The sequence below is a fragment of the Haliotis rufescens genome, unplaced genomic scaffold (genome assembly GCF_023055435.1).
Source record: "Haliotis rufescens isolate VD_foot unplaced genomic scaffold, xgHalRufe1.0.p SCAF_23, whole genome shotgun sequence".
In the NCBI taxonomy this organism is placed as follows: domain Eukaryota; kingdom Metazoa; phylum Mollusca; class Gastropoda; order Lepetellida; family Haliotidae; genus Haliotis; species Haliotis rufescens.
The window spans coordinates 5,695,946-5,714,991 of NW_025963924.1; the positions used below are offsets into that span (position 1 = coordinate 5,695,946).

General features: G+C 41.6%; 1 long non-coding RNA gene across 2 annotated transcripts; it reads right to left on the reverse strand.

Annotated features, from left to right (window-relative positions):
- Positions 1-14,075: 14,075 nt before the first annotated feature.
- Positions 14,076-18,662, reverse strand: LOC124146584. 2 transcript variants are annotated; one of them, XR_007222768.1, is made up of 3 exons: positions 18,512-18,662; positions 17,579-17,673; positions 14,076-15,006 (listed from the first exon to the last, which is right to left on the reverse strand). It is a non-coding gene; the product is annotated as an uncharacterized LOC124146584 (long non-coding RNA). The 2 variants fall into 2 exon arrangements; XR_007222769.1 differs by having other exon boundaries at positions 17,541-17,673.
- Positions 18,663-19,046: the final 384 nt, after the last annotated feature.

Genomic DNA, 19,046 nt, shown 5'->3' on the forward strand with positions numbered 1-19,046 from the left:
TGGATGTGTATGTGAGGATGTATTTTGCATGTGTGATTGGGTGTGCATGTGAGAGGATGTATTTTGCATGTGTGATTGGATGTGTATGTGAGGATGTATTTTGCATTTGTGATTGGATGTGTATGTGAGGATGTATTTTGCACGTGTGATTGGATGTGTATGTGAGGATGTGTTTTGCATGTATGATTGGTTGTGTATGTGAGGATGTATTTTGCATGTGTGATTGGATGTGTATGTGAGGATGTATTTGGCATGTGTGATTGGGTGTGCATGTGAGAGGATGTGTTTTGCATGTGTGATTGGATGTGTATGTGAGGATGTATTTTGCATGTGTGATTGGGTGTGCATGTGAGAGGATGTGTTTTGCATGTGTGATTGGATGTGCATGTGAGAGGATGTGTTTTGCATATGTGATTTGATGTGTATGTGAGGATGTGTTTTGCATGTGTGATTGGGTGTGCATGTGAGAGGATGGGTTTTGCATATATGATTGGATGTGTATGTGAGGATGTATTTTGCATGTGTGATTGGGTGTGCATGTGAGAGGATGTGTTTTGCATGTGTGATTGGATGTGCATGTGAGAGGATGTGTTTTGCATGTGTGATTGGGTGTGTATGTGAGAGGATGCGTTTTGCATGTGTGATTGGGTGTGCATGTGAGAGGATGTATTTTGCATGTGTGATTGGGTGTGCATGTGAGAGGATGCGTTTTGCATGTGTGATTGGGTGTGCATGTGGTTAGGTGTGCATGTGAGAAGATGCGTTTTGCATGTTAGTGTGAGGGGCAGTATTTTACATATGACAGGACCTTCTTTGTATGTGTGATTGGGTGTATGTGTGAGAGGATGCGTTTTGCCTGTGTGTTTGGGTGTACATATGACAGGACCATCTTTGTATGTGTGATTGGGTGTATGTGTGAAAGGATGCGTTTTGCCTGTGTGGTTTGGTGTAAATGTTTTTGTGTGAGAGGATGTGCCTCGTTGCCCGTATGATAAACCATTTCCCACTTTTGGTCTTTTTGGCTACATCCCTTTGCCTCATTTTTGGACAGACTCTTTCGATCAAGCATGTTTTGGCATACCCTTTGGCTAACATGTTTTAGTTTATTTGTCTTCTAATCAGAGGACTGTTCTTTTTTTTTTGGCCCTGATTCAGATACTTTCTTTAGACACGTGCCATTCTATTTCTTGATTACATCTAAATAAATATTGATGAATGGTATACACACGAGTCTGTTTTTCTTCCTTCCTTGGATCTAATAACGACAAGATGACAGCAACACAGCAGGAGAGGCGGCTGAACGAGTCTGGTCTTAAGATATCTTGAAGTTGTTTTCCAGAGTAAACTAATGAACAAATGGAGATATTCAGATGTCATTTACCCAATCCTACTGTGTTGCTGGCTTCTAGCCCAGTGTTTTACAAGGTGAACCCAAAGTCTTAATACACACTTGGGTAGCCATAGCAACAAAGCAACTTCACTTACTGTAGGTTACATGCACACTTGAAGGATCGAGAGTAATCTCCCATTGCTCTTTGTGGCACAGATGTTTGTGTTAATAATGGTACTCATGAACTTTTAGATGGATAAAGTCTACATTCAAATATGATTAAGTAAACAATGTGGTGTTTGAAATACTAACAGAACCTGCAAGGAATGCCAGTTTGACCAGATCTTGTCTCCCCTCTGAATGTTTTTAAAAATTGTTTAGACACGAAAAGCACAATGTCCGTATGCACGTCCATGACTCCAAAGTCACCGGGTGAGTGAATAAGTTTTGCGTTGCTCGAGGCAATATTGAGGCAACCCTCTTTTGGTACGCGGGATTCTTGGGTCTATTGAGGGTTTTTGTTTTGTTTTGTTAGTTGTTAACGCCACACTCAGCAATATTCCAGCTATATGACGGCGGTCTGTAAATAATCGAGTCTGGGACCAGACAATCCAGTGATTGATATCATGAGTATCAATCCACGCAATTGGGATACGATGACATGCATCATCCAAGTCAGCGAGCCTGACCACCCGATCCCGTTAGTCGCCTCTTACGACAAGCATAGTCGCCATTTACGGCAAGCATGGGCTGCTGAAAACCTATTCTACCCCGGATCTTCACGGGTCCTATTGAGGTGGTATTCGGGACTCGGCAGTGTGGTACGCTGGACGAAAATGATATCGTACTTGCTACTTAGATTCAACATTTAAAAGCAATAATTTACTTACAGGTTTCGTGTGTAATATTTTTCTTTAATACTTTTTTCAGTTATTATACCAAGGTTCCGTCCGTCCGAAAACTTTGTCCGCGCGATTTCTCTTAAACTATTCAGTGGATTCATCTCAAACTCAGTACATATAATCTGTGTCATATGGAGGGGTGCAGTCAAAAGAAAAAAAAATGTTTTTATTAATTTTCCATTTTTTTAAATGAATTTTTCAAACTCTAACCCTATCCATTATTTAATTTGAAACTACTGACACACTAGGCGGGGCGGGGGTATTAGTGAGCCACGCTCTCTTTTGCCCTTGTTTAACTTCAAATTGCACCTTCTCAATGATTTGAGAAGTAGTATTCGGGATTCAGGGGTGAGCAATGATACTCAGAAACAATTTGATGTTGTTGAGGATTCAGGGGAAGAAGGGAATTGCACCCTCAATAGTTCCACCGTATCACGGCGGGGGTCATAAAGAATGGGCTTAATTCACACGTTTGATTCATGTAGGGAATAGAACCCGGACATTCGCATCTCAAACAATGCTTTAACCACCAATTAAGCTACCATCTTAATTAAGCCGGGATTTTCATTCCCAGCTCACTGTGGAGTATACAAACCAACCTGAATGTGAGGCGCTAAAAGGTCTCAGAAGTCAAGCTGCCGAACACCCAACTACTCTCTGCGACCAAGGATGATTTGTGACTTGTGCACTGTGCACAGGACCATGTGATACAATACATTGTATGTCCCTTCAGGAAAACATGCAAAGAACTTTTCGACGATGCTCAGCAATTATTCGATAATTACTACCTTCCGTCGCGTGATTGTGTGTTTAATGGAAAATAATTGTGAAAAACCAGGTGCCAAATCATGGCTGACGGACTCTTAATGAGGGGTGGTGTTACAACCTAATTACAAATGTCAGTATCGGGTGTGGCCACCAGTTGCGTTGATACCATCTTCCCGAGGCAAGAGAGTTAACTGACTATAAAAGTCCAGTTTCCTCCCTTGCCGAACTAGGCTGGTATTATGGAGTTACATTTTGGCTGGACTAACGAGTCTATGAATAGTCCAATCAAAATCGCGCAACGAAATCAAAATCCGGTTTGTAAACTGTCGTGCAGATTTTGGTCGATTACAGGATTTGCAAAGCATGTGCACCGCCAACTCGTCAACATATATTTTCCAAATCTTTTCATGTTTTTAATCAAGGTGCTCACGTGATTTGATGCACTTCGCGATGTAAGACACTCTCCTACCCAGAGTTCCACGCGGCCGGCAGCCAGCTAGCATAGTACCTCTGCCACAGGCCAGCGCCATGTGACGATTCATCACTTCTTTCACAGTCCATTCAAGATATTGCATATGCTTTTCATCCGTTTCATGTTTGACAAGTCTACACATTTTCATAAACAAATGTCAAAGAATGGTTAACTTTCATTGAGAAAGTATGCAAATACGTAAAAATCTACTTGTTTTTGCGTAGTTATCCTATGTTTACATTGGTTGTACGGCTCCACGTGCTGTCATCGAAGCCCAACGGAGAGCTAGCGACACGGTCACTTTGATGCATAAATATATATTGTCATGCAACTCACTGTCGCAGTTGTAGTAGCATATCTATATAGTTATGCAAAACAATATGTAAAGCGCCCCCAAATACTTGCATTAGTCTGTTCTATACTGATTTCTGAAAAAGCGCGTTTGTTTACAAACAAGAGAAAAGTCCGGTCACGTGATATGCAAATTAGCCTGTGGCAGTGGTGTTATGCTGAGTCACCACTGCGTCGGAGTGTGGATGTCAGACCCGTTTTATCACAATATAGATCTTCTTTATCGATTAGATCGTCTTGACTGGGCGCCACCTTTGGTGTGAAGCAAATGCAAGTGATGCGAGAGATCAGAGACCATATAATAGATATTAATCTATAATCTATTATATGGTCTCTGGAGAGATGGAATCTGATTGGTCCATATGAGAGGCTAAAAAGAGACATAACTCCTAGTAGCCACTGGTGGGGCTACGTTCGAGCCCAGGAATTCCAGCCTAGTTCGGCAAGGGTGGAAACTGGACTTATAAAGTCAGTTAACTCCCTTGTCTCGGGAAGATGCGTTGATACAGATGAGGCAGCGGTGGCGCATTGAAGACACCAGATGATTGAAAACCGCTTGAGGTTTGTTGTACCAACTGTCAACCTAACAGTGGCCCAACTGTCGTAGGCGTCTTTCCGTCTCATCCTGACATGATTTGTGGGAAAGGGGATTAGACCGGGCATCGCAGTACATCACGTGACACGCTACACATGGGCGGACATTACCCTGCTGCAACGTGACGTACAATGGGTAGAATATGATTTCGATCGATGTCGTTCCGGTAGGGCACGACATTCAAATTGCCATTAACAATGAGTAACCATACATTTCCACCAAAAACTGACGTCTTTGAAGAACGTAAGCGTCGCTAAAACGTTCTGGACGTCTGTGACAATCAGAGCTGAGTTGGCAATACTAGTCCCAGAAGATTTTATGTCGGCTCTATGGTCAAATAACGGTGATGATATGCTAATATCCAATTGGAATTCTGGAAAGGCTGTTCATTGCAAATATTGATTGAACAGCAAATGTAAAGGGTTGGTCATTGTTTGGGAATACATATCAGTAAATAATTATCCATTTCATCATGTTCGATGGTGGAAAACAAATAAATTATTTTTTTTAAATTTCAACGATTGTGTTGCAACTGTGACAGCTGTTTGTTAGCATGCTCTGGTGAATATCAATATTCATTGAACCATGTGGAGAACGCTATAAAATTACCGAACAGTGAATAACGATGATTTATTGATTTTCATTTATGTTTGTACTGAAATTGTATTGGCAATAAAATAAGCTGATACAGGTCAAAGATATATTGAAACCAATTGAATAAAGGGCGATCACTCTATATACATCAGAACGATCATCTGTATGCTGGTAAAGGTGAACGAAGCGGCCGTAATATATCGAGGGGCGGTATGATTGATGCGGAGAGCTACAGGTTAAGAATTCGGGACAACAAATCAGCGTATGTAACTAGGAAAGAATAAAGTCATATAATATCCTTATCCGTCGTCAAAAGTCATAGGTCGAGTGTCAAAAATCAGTGTAACATGTCAATAAAAATATATTTCAAATCATAAACCTGAACAATTTTACCGCCATTAAGAAATAACACTAAATCTTCATGTCTCTCTCAAGGTTATGTGTAATTAACAATTGGAAGCCCTACCCAGAGACCACCATCACACCGGCTTTTTGTATATATACAGTGTAAAGTTAGCATTATGTGATGCCCTTGTCAAATACCTGTTGTCTCACTGAGTGAGTGAATGATTATGGTTTTACGCCGCTTTTAGCAATATTCCAGCAATATCACGGCGGGGGGCAGCAGAAATGGGCTTCACACATAGTACCCATGTCGGGAATCGAACCCGGGTCTTCGGCGTGACGAGCGAACGCTTTAACCACCAGGCTACCCGACCGCCCCTGTCTCACTGAGGCAAGAGTGTGATAGAGGCAAGGAGACACTCTTGTCTTGAGAACACGAACTTCCATAAGCTGATGATCAGGACGATGTCTGTTTCCAGAACATGTGTATATGTCACTTTGTTTATGTTTTCCAATTTGAAATATTGTTTAAATGTGTCTTGTCCAGTACAAAATTAATTTGTCACCAGAAATATTTTCCTGGACGAAAGGAAATCATTCATATAATATATATTTCAAATACGTAGAAGTAGAGACCAAAATGATGAAAAGTCTCGAAAACAACTCTGTTTACAAGCATAAGTATTTTCAATAGTTGGTTCAGTATTGGGGTTTACGGAGGTCTCAATGTAAAACCCTGTGTTAATCTGCGTATTAAAAGGCGTGCACATTGCGAAAACGTCCGTGAGCAACTCGTGACATTCCGAATGAAGCCGAATGAAGAACATTGTTTGCTACCGATAGATGCGAATTGGGACAAATGACTATGAATCGGCATAGTGGATTTACGCAAAGTGTGCACCCTATATTTTACGTTTTTACCTCTAATAAACGCCCCCCCCCAAAAAAAAACAACAAAAAAAACAAACAAAAAACAACAACCCAAAACAAAACAAGAAAAAACAAACAAAAAAAACAAACAAAAAAACAACAACACACCAAACAAAAAAACACCCCCCCCCCCCCCAAAAAAAAAAAACACCCCGACAAACAAACAAAAAACAACAAAAATAATATTGAAGTCTTATAAATAAACACGTGAACAATAAGAACTTCACTGGTTACTTATTTAATCATTAACACACAAAACTGTTGACAACGATTCGAAATCAGTGTCAGCTAACAATTCCCCTGCTGTTAAGAACTTAAGATGGGTTATCTTTTAGCTGACAAATAATGAAGACGATTTATTGGTTAACTGAGACGTAGTCATTGTTTTGAAATCGACGAATGGCTGAGAACTAGAAAACTTCGACAGGTTTGGTCCTCTGCAATACAATATCAACTATTCACTGTAAACTGGGCCCCGTCTCTTGATATTACCAGCTGACCACGCGCATATAACTCCCTATTCGCTGCTGCCTTGGCGGTCTCACCCCATTTGGCATGTACCTCAAAATCACAAGAGCCACTGTTCTCCCACTACCCAAACCTTGTTACCCAAGTGGTAAAATGGATTAGTCCCGATCATACCCTATTTGTCAGACACCTAATGACATTTGATGTTGATTTCGTGTGTTCTTCACATTTGTCATATAAATTAATATCGTGCAAACCTCTCTGCTGAGCATGTAACAATCGTTAATTAACAGAGGTTACGATAATTATGCCAAAACAAATACATTGATTAACTCGACTTATGATGAAAGCATGTGTCATTATTGCAACTTTTGGTAGAATCACCCAATCTTGATACCGCTACACGCGTTGTCGGCACACTGGATATTTTACGACCACTTCACTCACTATGGGTAACATGCACGAGATCACAATATCGAGAGTGATCTCCCTTCGTTCTTTGCCGTTGTTTCTCGTCCGATCTACCTTTGTGATCGCCACCGCTACTCGGTGTAGTGTGAGAGCGAGCACTAAGATCTGATATTAATGATATTTGAGCTGCTGTTTGACGTTGCCGGAAGTGGACGATGACGCCTCGTTTTGACTTCGTCTCGATAACATAGTTACCGTTGTCGTTGCCAACGCCCCCCTCTGTTTTTAACAGATTCACTATCGCTCTTGCTTGCTATCACTCTGCTTTTCGTTGACTACAGCATCGTTTCAAGGACTTCTACTGACAAGATGTTTACTAGGCTGCATATTCAAGGTATTTGAGAAGACAGTTATTGTATTTTAAAGTGTTTAGCATGTAGATTAGTACTGAAATTGACCGTAGTTTGAGAGCGGCATCGGTGGGGGTGACACTGGCCGCCATTTGCAATTTCTAAACATTCAGAAATATGTATCTATTCAAAGTCTTTTCTGCCAGTGAAATGAGAGCTTTCGGTATTTATATAAGACGGACGCTGTTGTTAAATTACTATAGATGTTATATCAGATGAAGCTTTGGTGTATTTTTATCTGTAAACTTCTTTTTAAAATGTACGATTTGTAATGAAGAACTAGCCTAAAAGACGCATTCCGTATATCTGCAAAACGATTAAATTTTAATTTCTCTTACGCATTCTCGTGGCCTATATTTGTCTCTAAAGAACCTCTGTTGGCCCTATGGTCTATATTATCGGCAGTCCGCTAGTCTCACTATCTTTTTGGCGGCACCTGAAACGTTTTATGTGCATTGGCCTAAATGTGTTGTTTCGGTTATTTTCAGCACGGGAAGATATGATCCGGTATCATGTCACTCCTGCTGCGAGTTTATGGCCGTCGTTGGATGAGGAATCCGACTGTGTATGTATTTTATCTACAACGCCTTCAGCTTCGGCCGAGATGCTTGCTTTTTGTCGTCTTACATACTAGTAACATTTGATTGGCCTATATATTATTTAAGGAACTTATGGTGTGCTGAAAATCAGTCTCAGGGTACCCCTCTCCCATTTACACATTAACATTTCTTTCTAACAGTCTGTCAGTTTGTTTGTCGTGTGATACTGTCGCATAGCATGTGTAATCTGTGGCTATGGACTTTCTGTTGCATTTATTCTTTAAAAACCTCGCCCAATGACCCTCCTTTCTCGCTCCCTCCCCACTCACCGATGTAGCGTCCGCGAGCTGCATCCCCGACCACCTCTCCTGACCCCTTGAGTGTTTTCACCCCGTTCTGGGCCCGCCCTGACCATGGTGAGACTCTCCCGGCCCCAGTCACCATCACATACGTCGATTACTACCCCGCCCCTAGTGACGACGACAGTGACTACTGGGTCTATGAGGACGAGGACGACGACAGCTTCGTGGAGGACCGAGAGGTTCATCCTCTGAGGAAGGCGCTGAGGAGAGTGGCTGCCTTCTGGAGGAGAATCTTCTCGTAGATTTCTCATCCAGTGTGTGTGTGTGTGTGTGTGTGTGTGTGTGTGTGTGTGTGTGTGTGTGTGTGAGAGAGAGAGAGAGAGAGAGAGAATCTGTTTTGCAAGTGAGAGGATGTGTTTTGCATGTGTGATTGGATGTGCATGTGAGAGGATGTGTTTTGCATGTGTGATTGGATGTGTATGTGAGGATGTATTTTGCATGTGTGATTGGATGTGTATGTGAGAGGATGTGTTTTGCATGTGTGATTGGATGTGTATGTGAGGATGTGTTTTTGCATTTGTGATTGGTTGTGTATGTGAGGATGTATTTTGCATGTGTGATTGGATGTGCATGTGAGAGGATGTGTTTTGCATATGTGATTGGATGTGCATGTGAGGATGTATTGTGCATGTATGATTGGGTGTGCATGTGAGAGGATGCGTTTTGCATGTGTGATTGGATGTGCATGTGAGAAGATGTATTTTGCATATGTGATTTGATGTGTATGTGAGGATGTATTTTGCATGTGTGATTGGGTGTGCATGTGAGACGATGCGTTTTACATGTGATTGGGTGTGCATGTGAGAGGATGCGTTTTGCATGTGTGATTGGGTGTGCATGTGGTTAGGTGTGCATGTAAGAGGATGCGTTTTGCATGTTAGTGTGAGGGGCAGTATTTTACATATGACAGGACCTTCTTTGTATGTGTGATTGGGTGTATGTGTGAGAGGATGCGTTTTGCCTGTGTGTTTGGTTGTACATATGACAGGACCATCTTTGTATGTGTGATTGGGTGTATGTGTGAGAGGATGCGTTTTGCCTGTGTGGTTTGGTGTAAATGTTTTTGTGTGAGAGGATGTGCCTCCTTGCCCGTCTGATAAACCATTTCCCACTTTTGGTCTTTTTGGCTACATCCTTTTGCCTCATTTTTGGACACACTCTTTCGATCAAGTATGTTTTGGCATACCCTTTGGCTGACATGTTGTAGTTTATTTGTCTTCTAATCAGAGGACTTCTTTCTTTTTGGCCCAGATTCAGATACTTTCTTTAGACACACGCCATTCTATTTCTTGATTACATCTAAATAAATATAGATGAATGGTATACACACGAGTCTGTTTTTCTTCCTTCCTTGGATCTAATAACGACAAGATGACAGCAACACAGCAGGTGAGGCGGCTGAACCGAGTCTGGCCTTTTGATATCTTTAAGTTGTTATACAGAGAGAACTAATGAACAAATGAAGATATTCAAGGGTCATTTATCCAATCCCACTGTGTTGCTGGCTTCTAGCCCAGTGTTTTACAGGCTGATCTCAAAGTCTTAATACACACTTGGGTAGCCATAGCAACGAAGCGTATGTCGGAATACTGGATATTTTACGATCACTTCACTTACTGTAGGTTACATGCACACTTGAAGGATCGAGAGTAATCTCCCGTTGCTCTTTGTGGCACAGACGTAGTAATTAGAGTGAGTGAGTTGGGTTTAACGCCGCTTTTAACATTATTCCAGTCATATCGCGGCGTGTCAGCTTAATGTGGGAGGAAAGCCCGAAGTGATGCAGGTTTCAGACGTTTACCACTTCGGTGAAACCCACGAGCACGGGTATGGTGCTGACAAACCTAGAAACATAATTGGGTCGAACCGTGATTCGAACCCACAATCATATGTTTCTGGCGTGCCCAAGGGACGCAACTCTGCACAGCGAATCGCGGCGCCACCCGTGCCCCCTCGTAGTAATTAGAGCCTTGTGTTAATTATGGTACTCATTAACTTTTAGATAGATATAGGCTACATTCAAATTTGATCAAGTAAACAATGTGTTGAAATACTTGAACAGAACCTGCAAGGAATGCAAGTTTGACCAGATCTTGTCTCCCCTCTGAATGTTTAAATTGTTAATACACGAAAAGCACAATTCCCCCATGCACGTCCATGACTCCAAAGTCACCGAGTGAGTGAATAAGGTTTGCGTTGCTCGTGACAATAGTGAGGCAACCCTCTTTTGGTACGCGGGATTCTGGGATCTATTGAGTTTTGTTTTTGTTTTGTTTGTTGTTTAACGCCACACTCAGCAATATTGCAGCTATATCAGAAGTAGAAACTAACAGGTTTGAACCACTAGTCCTTATAATGATAACATATAGCAAAACTCTTAAAAAGGGCAAATTTCTACTAGTCCTCATGATACCTTTACTATTGGGCAGTTTGGCAAGGACTAGTGCCAATTTCTAACGCTGTATATGACGGCGGTCTATAAATAATCGAGTCTGGAACCACCCAATCCAGTGATTGATATCATGAGTATCAATCCACGCAATTGGGATACGATGACGTGCATCATCCAAGTCAGCGAGCCTGACCACCCAATCCCGTTAGTCGCCTCTTACGACAAGCATTGTCGCCATTTACGGCAAGCATGGGCTGCTGAAGACCTTTTCTACCCCAGATCTTCACGGGTCCTATTGAAGTGGTATTCGGGACTTGGCAGTGTGGTACGCTGGACGCAAATAATATCGTACTTCCTACTTAGATTCAACATTTAAAAGCAATAGTTTACTTACAAATTTCACGGTAATATTTTTCTTCAATACTTTTTTCAGTTATTTAACTTCAAATTGCACCTTTTTCTCAATGCTTTTGAGATTTGTGTTGAGTAGTATTCGGGATTCAGGGGTGAGCAATGATACTCAGAAACTATTTGATGTTGTTGAGGATTCAGGGGAAGAAGGGAATGGCACCCTCAATAGTTCCACCATATCACGACTTAATTCACACGTTTGATTCATGTTGGGAATAGAATCCGGACATTCGCATCTCAACCAAATCTTTAACCACCAATTAAGCCGGGATTTTCATTCCCAGCTCACTGGGGAGTATACAAACCGACCTGAATGTGAGGCGCAAAAAGGTCTCAGAAGTCAAGCTGCCGCACAGTCACCCATCCAACTAGTCTCCGCGACCAACGATGATTTGTGACGTGTGCACTGTGCACAGGACCATGTGACTCAATATGTCCCTTCAGGAAAACATGCAAAGAACTTTTCGACGATGCTCAGCAAAGAGATCCTGCAGTTAGGTCAATAATTATTATTCGATAATTACTAACTTCCGTCGCGTGATTGTGTGTTTAATGGAAAATAATTGTGAAAAACCAGGTGCCAAATCATGGCTGACGGACTCTTAATGAGGGGTGGTGTTACAACCTAATTACAAATGTCAGTATCGGGTGTGGCCACCAGTTGCGTTGATACCATCTTCCCGAGGCAAGAGAGTTAACTGACTATAAAAGTCCAGTTTCCTCCCTTGCCGAACTAGGCTGGTATTATGGAGTTACATTTTGGCTGGACTAACGAGTCTATGAATAGTCCAATCAAAATCGCGCAACGAAATCAGAATCCGGTTTGTAAACTGTCGTGCAGATTTCGGTCGATTACAGGATTTGCAAAGCATGTGCACCGCCAACTCGTCAACATATATTTTCCAAATCTTTTCTTGTTTTTAATCAAGGTGCTCACGTGATTTGATGCACTTCGCGATGTAAGACCCGTTTTATCACAATATAGATCTTTTTTATCGATTAGATCGTCTTGACTGGGCGCCGCCATTTGGTGTGAAGCAAATGCAAGTGATGCGAGAGATCAGAGACCATATAATAGATATTAATCTTTAATCTATTATATGGTCTCTGGAGAGATGGAATCTGATTGGTCCATATGAGAGGCTAAGAAGGGACATAACTCCTAGTAGCCACTGGTGGCGCTACGATCGAGCCAAGGAATTCCAGCCTAGTTCGGCAAGGGTGAAAACTGGACTTATAAAGTCACTTAACTCCCTTGTCTCGGGAAGATGCGTTGATACAGATGAGGCAGCGGTGGCGCATTGAAAACCGCCTGAGGGATGTTGTACCAATTGTAAACCTAAGATTGGCCCAACTGTCGTAGGCGTCGCTCTATCTCATCCTGACATGATCTGTGGGAAAGAGGATGAGAAAGACGACCGGGCATGGCAGTACATCACGTGACACGCCACACATGGGCGGACTTTACCCTGCTGCAACGTGACGTACAATGGGTAGAACATGATTTCGATCGATGTCGTTCCGGTAGGGTACGACATTCAAATTGCCATTAACAACGAGTAACCATACAGTTCCACCAAAAACTGACGTCTTTGAAGAACGTAAGCGTCGCTAAAACGTTCTGGACGTCTGTGACAATCAGAGCTGAGTTGGAAATAATAGTCCCAGAAGATATTATATCGGCACTATGGTCAAATAACGGCAAAATATGACGGACGAAGTTGTTAATTCACGAGAGATGAAGGGTAAACTGCAGTACGTGGGTCCCCCCCTTTTGTCATTTTCCGTTCAGATTTGGCCGCATGCCTTCGACAGTTTCCTTAATTTTATACGTACGCCAACACGCACAAGCGTGCCCAGATCGGTTCGGATGCATTTTAGAGGCAAAGGAGCAGGGGTGAAAAAAAGAAAGAAAAAACATATGGTCTAAAACCTTGCCCGGGGATTTTTACAATTGCAACGGAACATGTGTTCACGTACATTCAAGTTTGTCGGTTTGTTACGTGAACTGAGGTTTGACCACGTGACTTTCCATATAAGGAGCTACTCACTGGAGAATCATGTCTGACGGCGTCTACACATAACTTTTCATCAGGCAATTGTTATCTAAAGTACACCCCCACTTTTCACATATACGAGGGCATGAGATGCTGTTACATCTGTCTGTCCATGCGCGCGCGCATGAGTGAATATATATAACCCCGTTACATCAGTGAGTAGACCCGTGAAGATCAGCGTTACAATAGCTCTCAGGCAACCCATGCTTGTCCTAAGAGGCCAATAACAGGATCGGTCTTCAGGCTCGATGACTTGGTTGATGAATGTCATAGTATCCCAATTGCGTGGATCGATACTCATGACTTCAATCACTGGACTGTCTGGTCCAGACTTGATTATTTACAGACCGCCGTCATATAGCTGAAATATTGCTGAGTGCGGCGTTAAACAACAAACAAACACCAGGGAGTCCCCACCTTAGCAGCAGGACCAGTGATGACAGGATGACTACTGGAGATGCCGATGTATCTATATTCGTCAAGGATCCATTGAATTTTAAATATTGATGGAATTCTCAAAATTACCACACAGGTAAAAGTTTTGAAAATTTACCCTCACTTATTGAAATTATTTTGTTTTCCCATTTGGTAAAACTATTGAAGAATGTTAATGACACTGTTCACAAATTGGAGACCCCATCATATTTTTAAACTTCAGTCAAGATATTATATCCCAGTAATTTCATGACTTATTAACTTTGTAAAGTGCAAATATAGAAACGAAAACACTGTTGGCTTTGAAAATGCTTTATATGAATATTATGCTATCCTTTTTGAATACACAAAATCATTATTATGCATACGATAGATACCTTATACTGGTACAAGTGAGGCATGTTTAAACTAAGTTCAGATCATTGTTCACTTAGTGTTGTAATGGACATGTTCGACACAATGGTGCAGGTAAACTAGACGTGTGTAGATTCAAAATGCCGCTTTTTAATATTTGGTCAACTTTGTTACATTTATGTACTCAAGTCAGGTACATTCTAACAACAATATTCACAATTTGAAAAAATAAAAATAGAGAAGAATAGTGTCAACAAATTCATGTTTTCAAACTTTTGATGATTTCGTGGACTAAAACACATTTAGCTAACCTTGTCACATTCTTGTACACAAACAGCACATAAAAAGACAACTTCTATGTCAGCCTCAATCACTACAAATACATTCCATTTTACAGTTTAAATAAATAAAATTTACAAATCATTTTTATTTTATTTCCTATGTCAGTGCGTTATAAATGTGTGACTTCTTGATGTCAGTCATAGTGTCCACCCCTCTGATCACCTTCAAGTTGACTGTGAAGGGACTGGCAGCCCCACACCAAACATGGGGAGAAGAGACCCTCTCTCAACATCCACCTTGGCTGAAACAACCTCCCTGTCTAGATCAATGAAGCCGAATCTCCCCCTCCCCACATCCAGCACAACGCTACAGTGGAGGGTGGCCTGTGTGCCGGGCCTGGAAGACATTGTGTTTCTGTAAACAGGGTTGACTGATGGGGGTGGAGGAAGGGGGGTGGGGGTGCATGCGCCGACATATTTCTGTAAGCTGCCCCTGCCATTGTGTTGTGTGGCGGGCAGCGAGCTGACCAGCTCAACATCTATAGTGATATGGTACATGTCAGTGTTGGCTTGAGCTGCATCCAGTTGTAGATCACGACCTGGAAATATAGATTATATTTGTAGTTTTGCCATTTTCCTGATCTTACTGGGATGCGTGCAACAATGTATTCATTACTTACTTAAACTTATTATAAAAATGATAAGAAGCCGATTCTAAAATCATTTTCCTAATAGAATTACATTCACAAACATCACCAAGTTAAAAAAACCTACATTCAACAGGCAATCTAGCTTCACACTCACTTCAGTGTAGGGGAGCACCAAGATGACAGACTCAAGTCATGTCATGTTGGCTATGTAATTTTGTACGAGTCAGCAGAAGGTTATTCTTGTGAAATTGGTTGTCATTACCATTAAGCTACACCATATGTTCAATTTCAGAACACTAAAAAGATTCACAACATGAGATTGCATCGGATGACGTGAGGATGACGTTTCTAATGACTGTCGAGTTCAAGCTCCTCACAACGATAGTCCGTTTGCGGAGCTCTCTATACCAAGAGTGTAACGAAGGTGTCACGCGCTGGGAAGGAGCTTGTGTCGAGTTGGCCCAAGGGGTACTACTTTCAACACCAAGTTCAAGGTCACAAATAGACAGAGTGATGAAAGCAGTGATGTAGACCCCTGTTTTTTCATGTTATGATTACAATCCCTCAAGTGAAAACCCTGGATGCATGTGTAAATACAGTTGTACTACATCAGCACCCATACAGGTCCATACTGGTCCATACAGGTCCATACTGGGACAGGTCCATTTCAAAACAGCCATCATCAACACAATGATTGAACAGGACAGTGGGAAATAATATTGTCAACTGGCAACCAGGGTGCTTCAAAACCCGGACGACCAGACACAAGGGTCAGTGTGCTCTAACCTTTTCAATCATTTAGAATACATTAAGAACCTAAGCTCCTGTCATGCTTAAAACATTTTCTGAAATAGTACTTTAGAAACAACTATAAATGTTCAACTTTTGAACTTTATGACTCTGTAAGAGTTGTCCTTGCATGACGCATGTGTAATAGGTGTTCCCCGACCTTTACTTCAATTGGGGAATGGACAGATATACATTGTGTACCTATTATACAATGGAGTCTTGTTGTCAGTTTGTATTAACCTATGAAACTAACCATGAAGATAAGTTCATAATCTCGAAAAAAGTGGCTCAGTGGTTTAAAGGTTCCCTATCAACCCTGATTTATGTTGAGGTGTATAATGTATTTCAGAACCAAACAGAAATAAATTAAACAAAATTCTAAATATATATTAATAAATAACCGGAACTGCTTTGTTGTCTTTCCATATTCATTAAGAAGATGCAGATTACGGGAGCTAAAATTCAAAACCAAAAGGGCCTGAACACCTTTTATTCTCAACAGTATTTGCTTCTTAAACAAGCCATGATAGCATCTTAAGTATTAGTTATAAAATCGTGTTTAAATAAAGCCATTTCAAGAACTCATACCACTAATGTTACATGTCATGTTGACCTGTGAAGATCCGGGGTAGAATAGGTCTTCAGCAACCCATGCTTGCTGTAAAAAGCGACTATGCTTGTCGTAAGAGGAGACTAATGGGATCGGGTGGTCGGGCTCACTGACTTGGTTAATGCATATCATCGTACCCCGATTGTGTGGATCAATGCTCAGGATGTCAATCACTGGATTGTGTGGTTCAGACTCAATTATTTACAGACCACCGGAATATAGCTTGAATGTTGCTGAGTGCGATGTTAAACACAAAACAAACAAAAACATGTCATGAAAACGTGCATTTCTCTTTGTATTTAAGTTTCCAGTATCTGTGAGCCTTTCTTAAAACGTAAACCAAATTCCCAAATCAGGTTGAAAAGCATTATGTTATCTATCTTATTTCCATGGCAGACCTGAATGTAAGGCAACCATAGAGCCTCTTATTATAACGATAACGTTATTTTTCAGGGCATTATCATTTGCAGAAGCCCAAGGTCTTCCGTTAACTGTCTGATGAAGGAGGGCAGTTGAAAAGACCGAGGGCTTCTGCAAATGATAATGCCCTGAAAAATAGCCTTACCGTTATTATAGCTAAAATGGATTTATGATCAAATAAAATGTAACAACAATATCGGGTTTATGACATTTACTGCAATCAACACGAATGTCACTGACCCACTTTTACAAATATGGAAAAGACAGAACAAACCAGATGACATCACTATAATACGTGACGTCACCTAACCTATCCTATGACATCACCTAACAACGGGCGTGATAATGGCCCGTCGTCAAGCAATATGAGGGCATTATCAAGTTACAGTGGCCCGCTCATTTCTGATAACATGCGGGCAGTTTAATGATAATTCTATCCATTTTAGCTATAAAGACAAGCATAGCCACAATTTAAGGCAAGCATGGGTTGCTAAAAACCCATTCTACCCCAGATCTTCACAGGTCTGTATACAATGGTACATCGTGGTATGGAACTCTCATCAGGTAGAGAAATTCATGTCACAGTACAAGCTGGTTTAATGATGTCAGTCAGGTGGCCCTTTATGATTTTACACTCACGGATACTAATCTCGAGTATACTTACATACAGTGCTGTCGACGCTGTTGTCGTAGTACACTTACATACAGTGCTGTCGACGCTGTTGTCGTAGTACACTTACATACAGTGCTGTCGACGCTGTTGTCGTTTCCTATGAAGAACACTGTGAGTGAGCTTGCTGCAAGAACAAAATAGATTACACTGGTTAAGACAGGATGCAATATTTTTATACTTGCAGTTGCTTTTCATGAAATTAGGTCACCATGATGACATTGGTTATTTTTATATTTTCACACAGGTAAACACAGGACTCGATGTTTGTTTGTTTGTTGTTAAACGCCACACAGCAATATTCCAGCTATATGACAGTGTTCTGTAAATAATCGAGTCTGGACCAGACAATCCAGTGATTGACATCATTTATGCAATTGGGATATAATGGCATGCACCAACCAAGTCAATGAGCCTGACCACCCGATCCTGTTAGTCGACGTTTACTATTGGTTCCAATTTACAAATGTTTAAAGATGCAATCCCTGCTATTTCAGACAGTCCTTGATTGGCAGTGTCTGTCAGGGCGGTTGACATTGGCCCAAGATGCTGATGTCCAGACAAACCTGATACCGTATTTCCGCCGCTATTCCAGTTATATCATGGCGTGTCAGCTTAATGTGGGAGGAAAGCCCGAAGTGATGGAGGTCTCAGACGTTTACCACTTCGGTGAAACCCACGAGCACGGGTATGGTGCTGACAAACCTAGAAACATAATCGGGGCGAACGAAGTGTTGAACTAGAGTCAAAGGATCTTTATCGTAGAGAATGCAACCGCATATGTAGCCTAAGTAAGAAAGCTGAAACCTCTGCTGCGCAGTAAGGCTATCACTGTATTGGACATTCGCCAAGGAAATTCCAAATGCCAGGACTTGCCATCGGAAATGCACCCCTGTCCGCATGCACGAAAACTGAACAGTATTGGGTACGAGGAAATTTCTTCCCATAGACGATGGTTTACATACCTGTCAGCGTGAAATTGGTCTCAGAATGCAGTATAAGGTACTTAGGAACCTATGCCTACGTGTTTTGTCACCACTCGCAACTTAATATCGGCTGCAACGTGTTTCGTACCCCTCGTGCAACGATGACCACGCTTCGGGCGGAGAGACACAATTGATTATCTCCCTTGTGAAGCGTCACAAAAATAACCACCTAGATCAACTTCCAAACTGTAGTCCGCTTTTGCGGTACTGGTACCTGGGACGTCAGCTTGGCCCGTATGAGCAGGGTCTGGAACGTGGTTCTTCAGATCTTAACGTATGTTTTAACCACAACGCTACCCCAACGCCCTCATGTTAGAAAAGGGGGCGTTCGGGTAGCCTAGTGGTTAAAGCGTTCGCTCGTCACGCTGAAGACCCGGGTTCGATTCCTGACATGGGTACAATGTGTGAAGCCCATTTCTGGTGTTCCCCGTGCGATATTGCTTCAATTTTGCTAAAAGCGGCGTAAAACCGTACTCATTCATATGTCAAATATAATGCTTAAATAAATAGTATT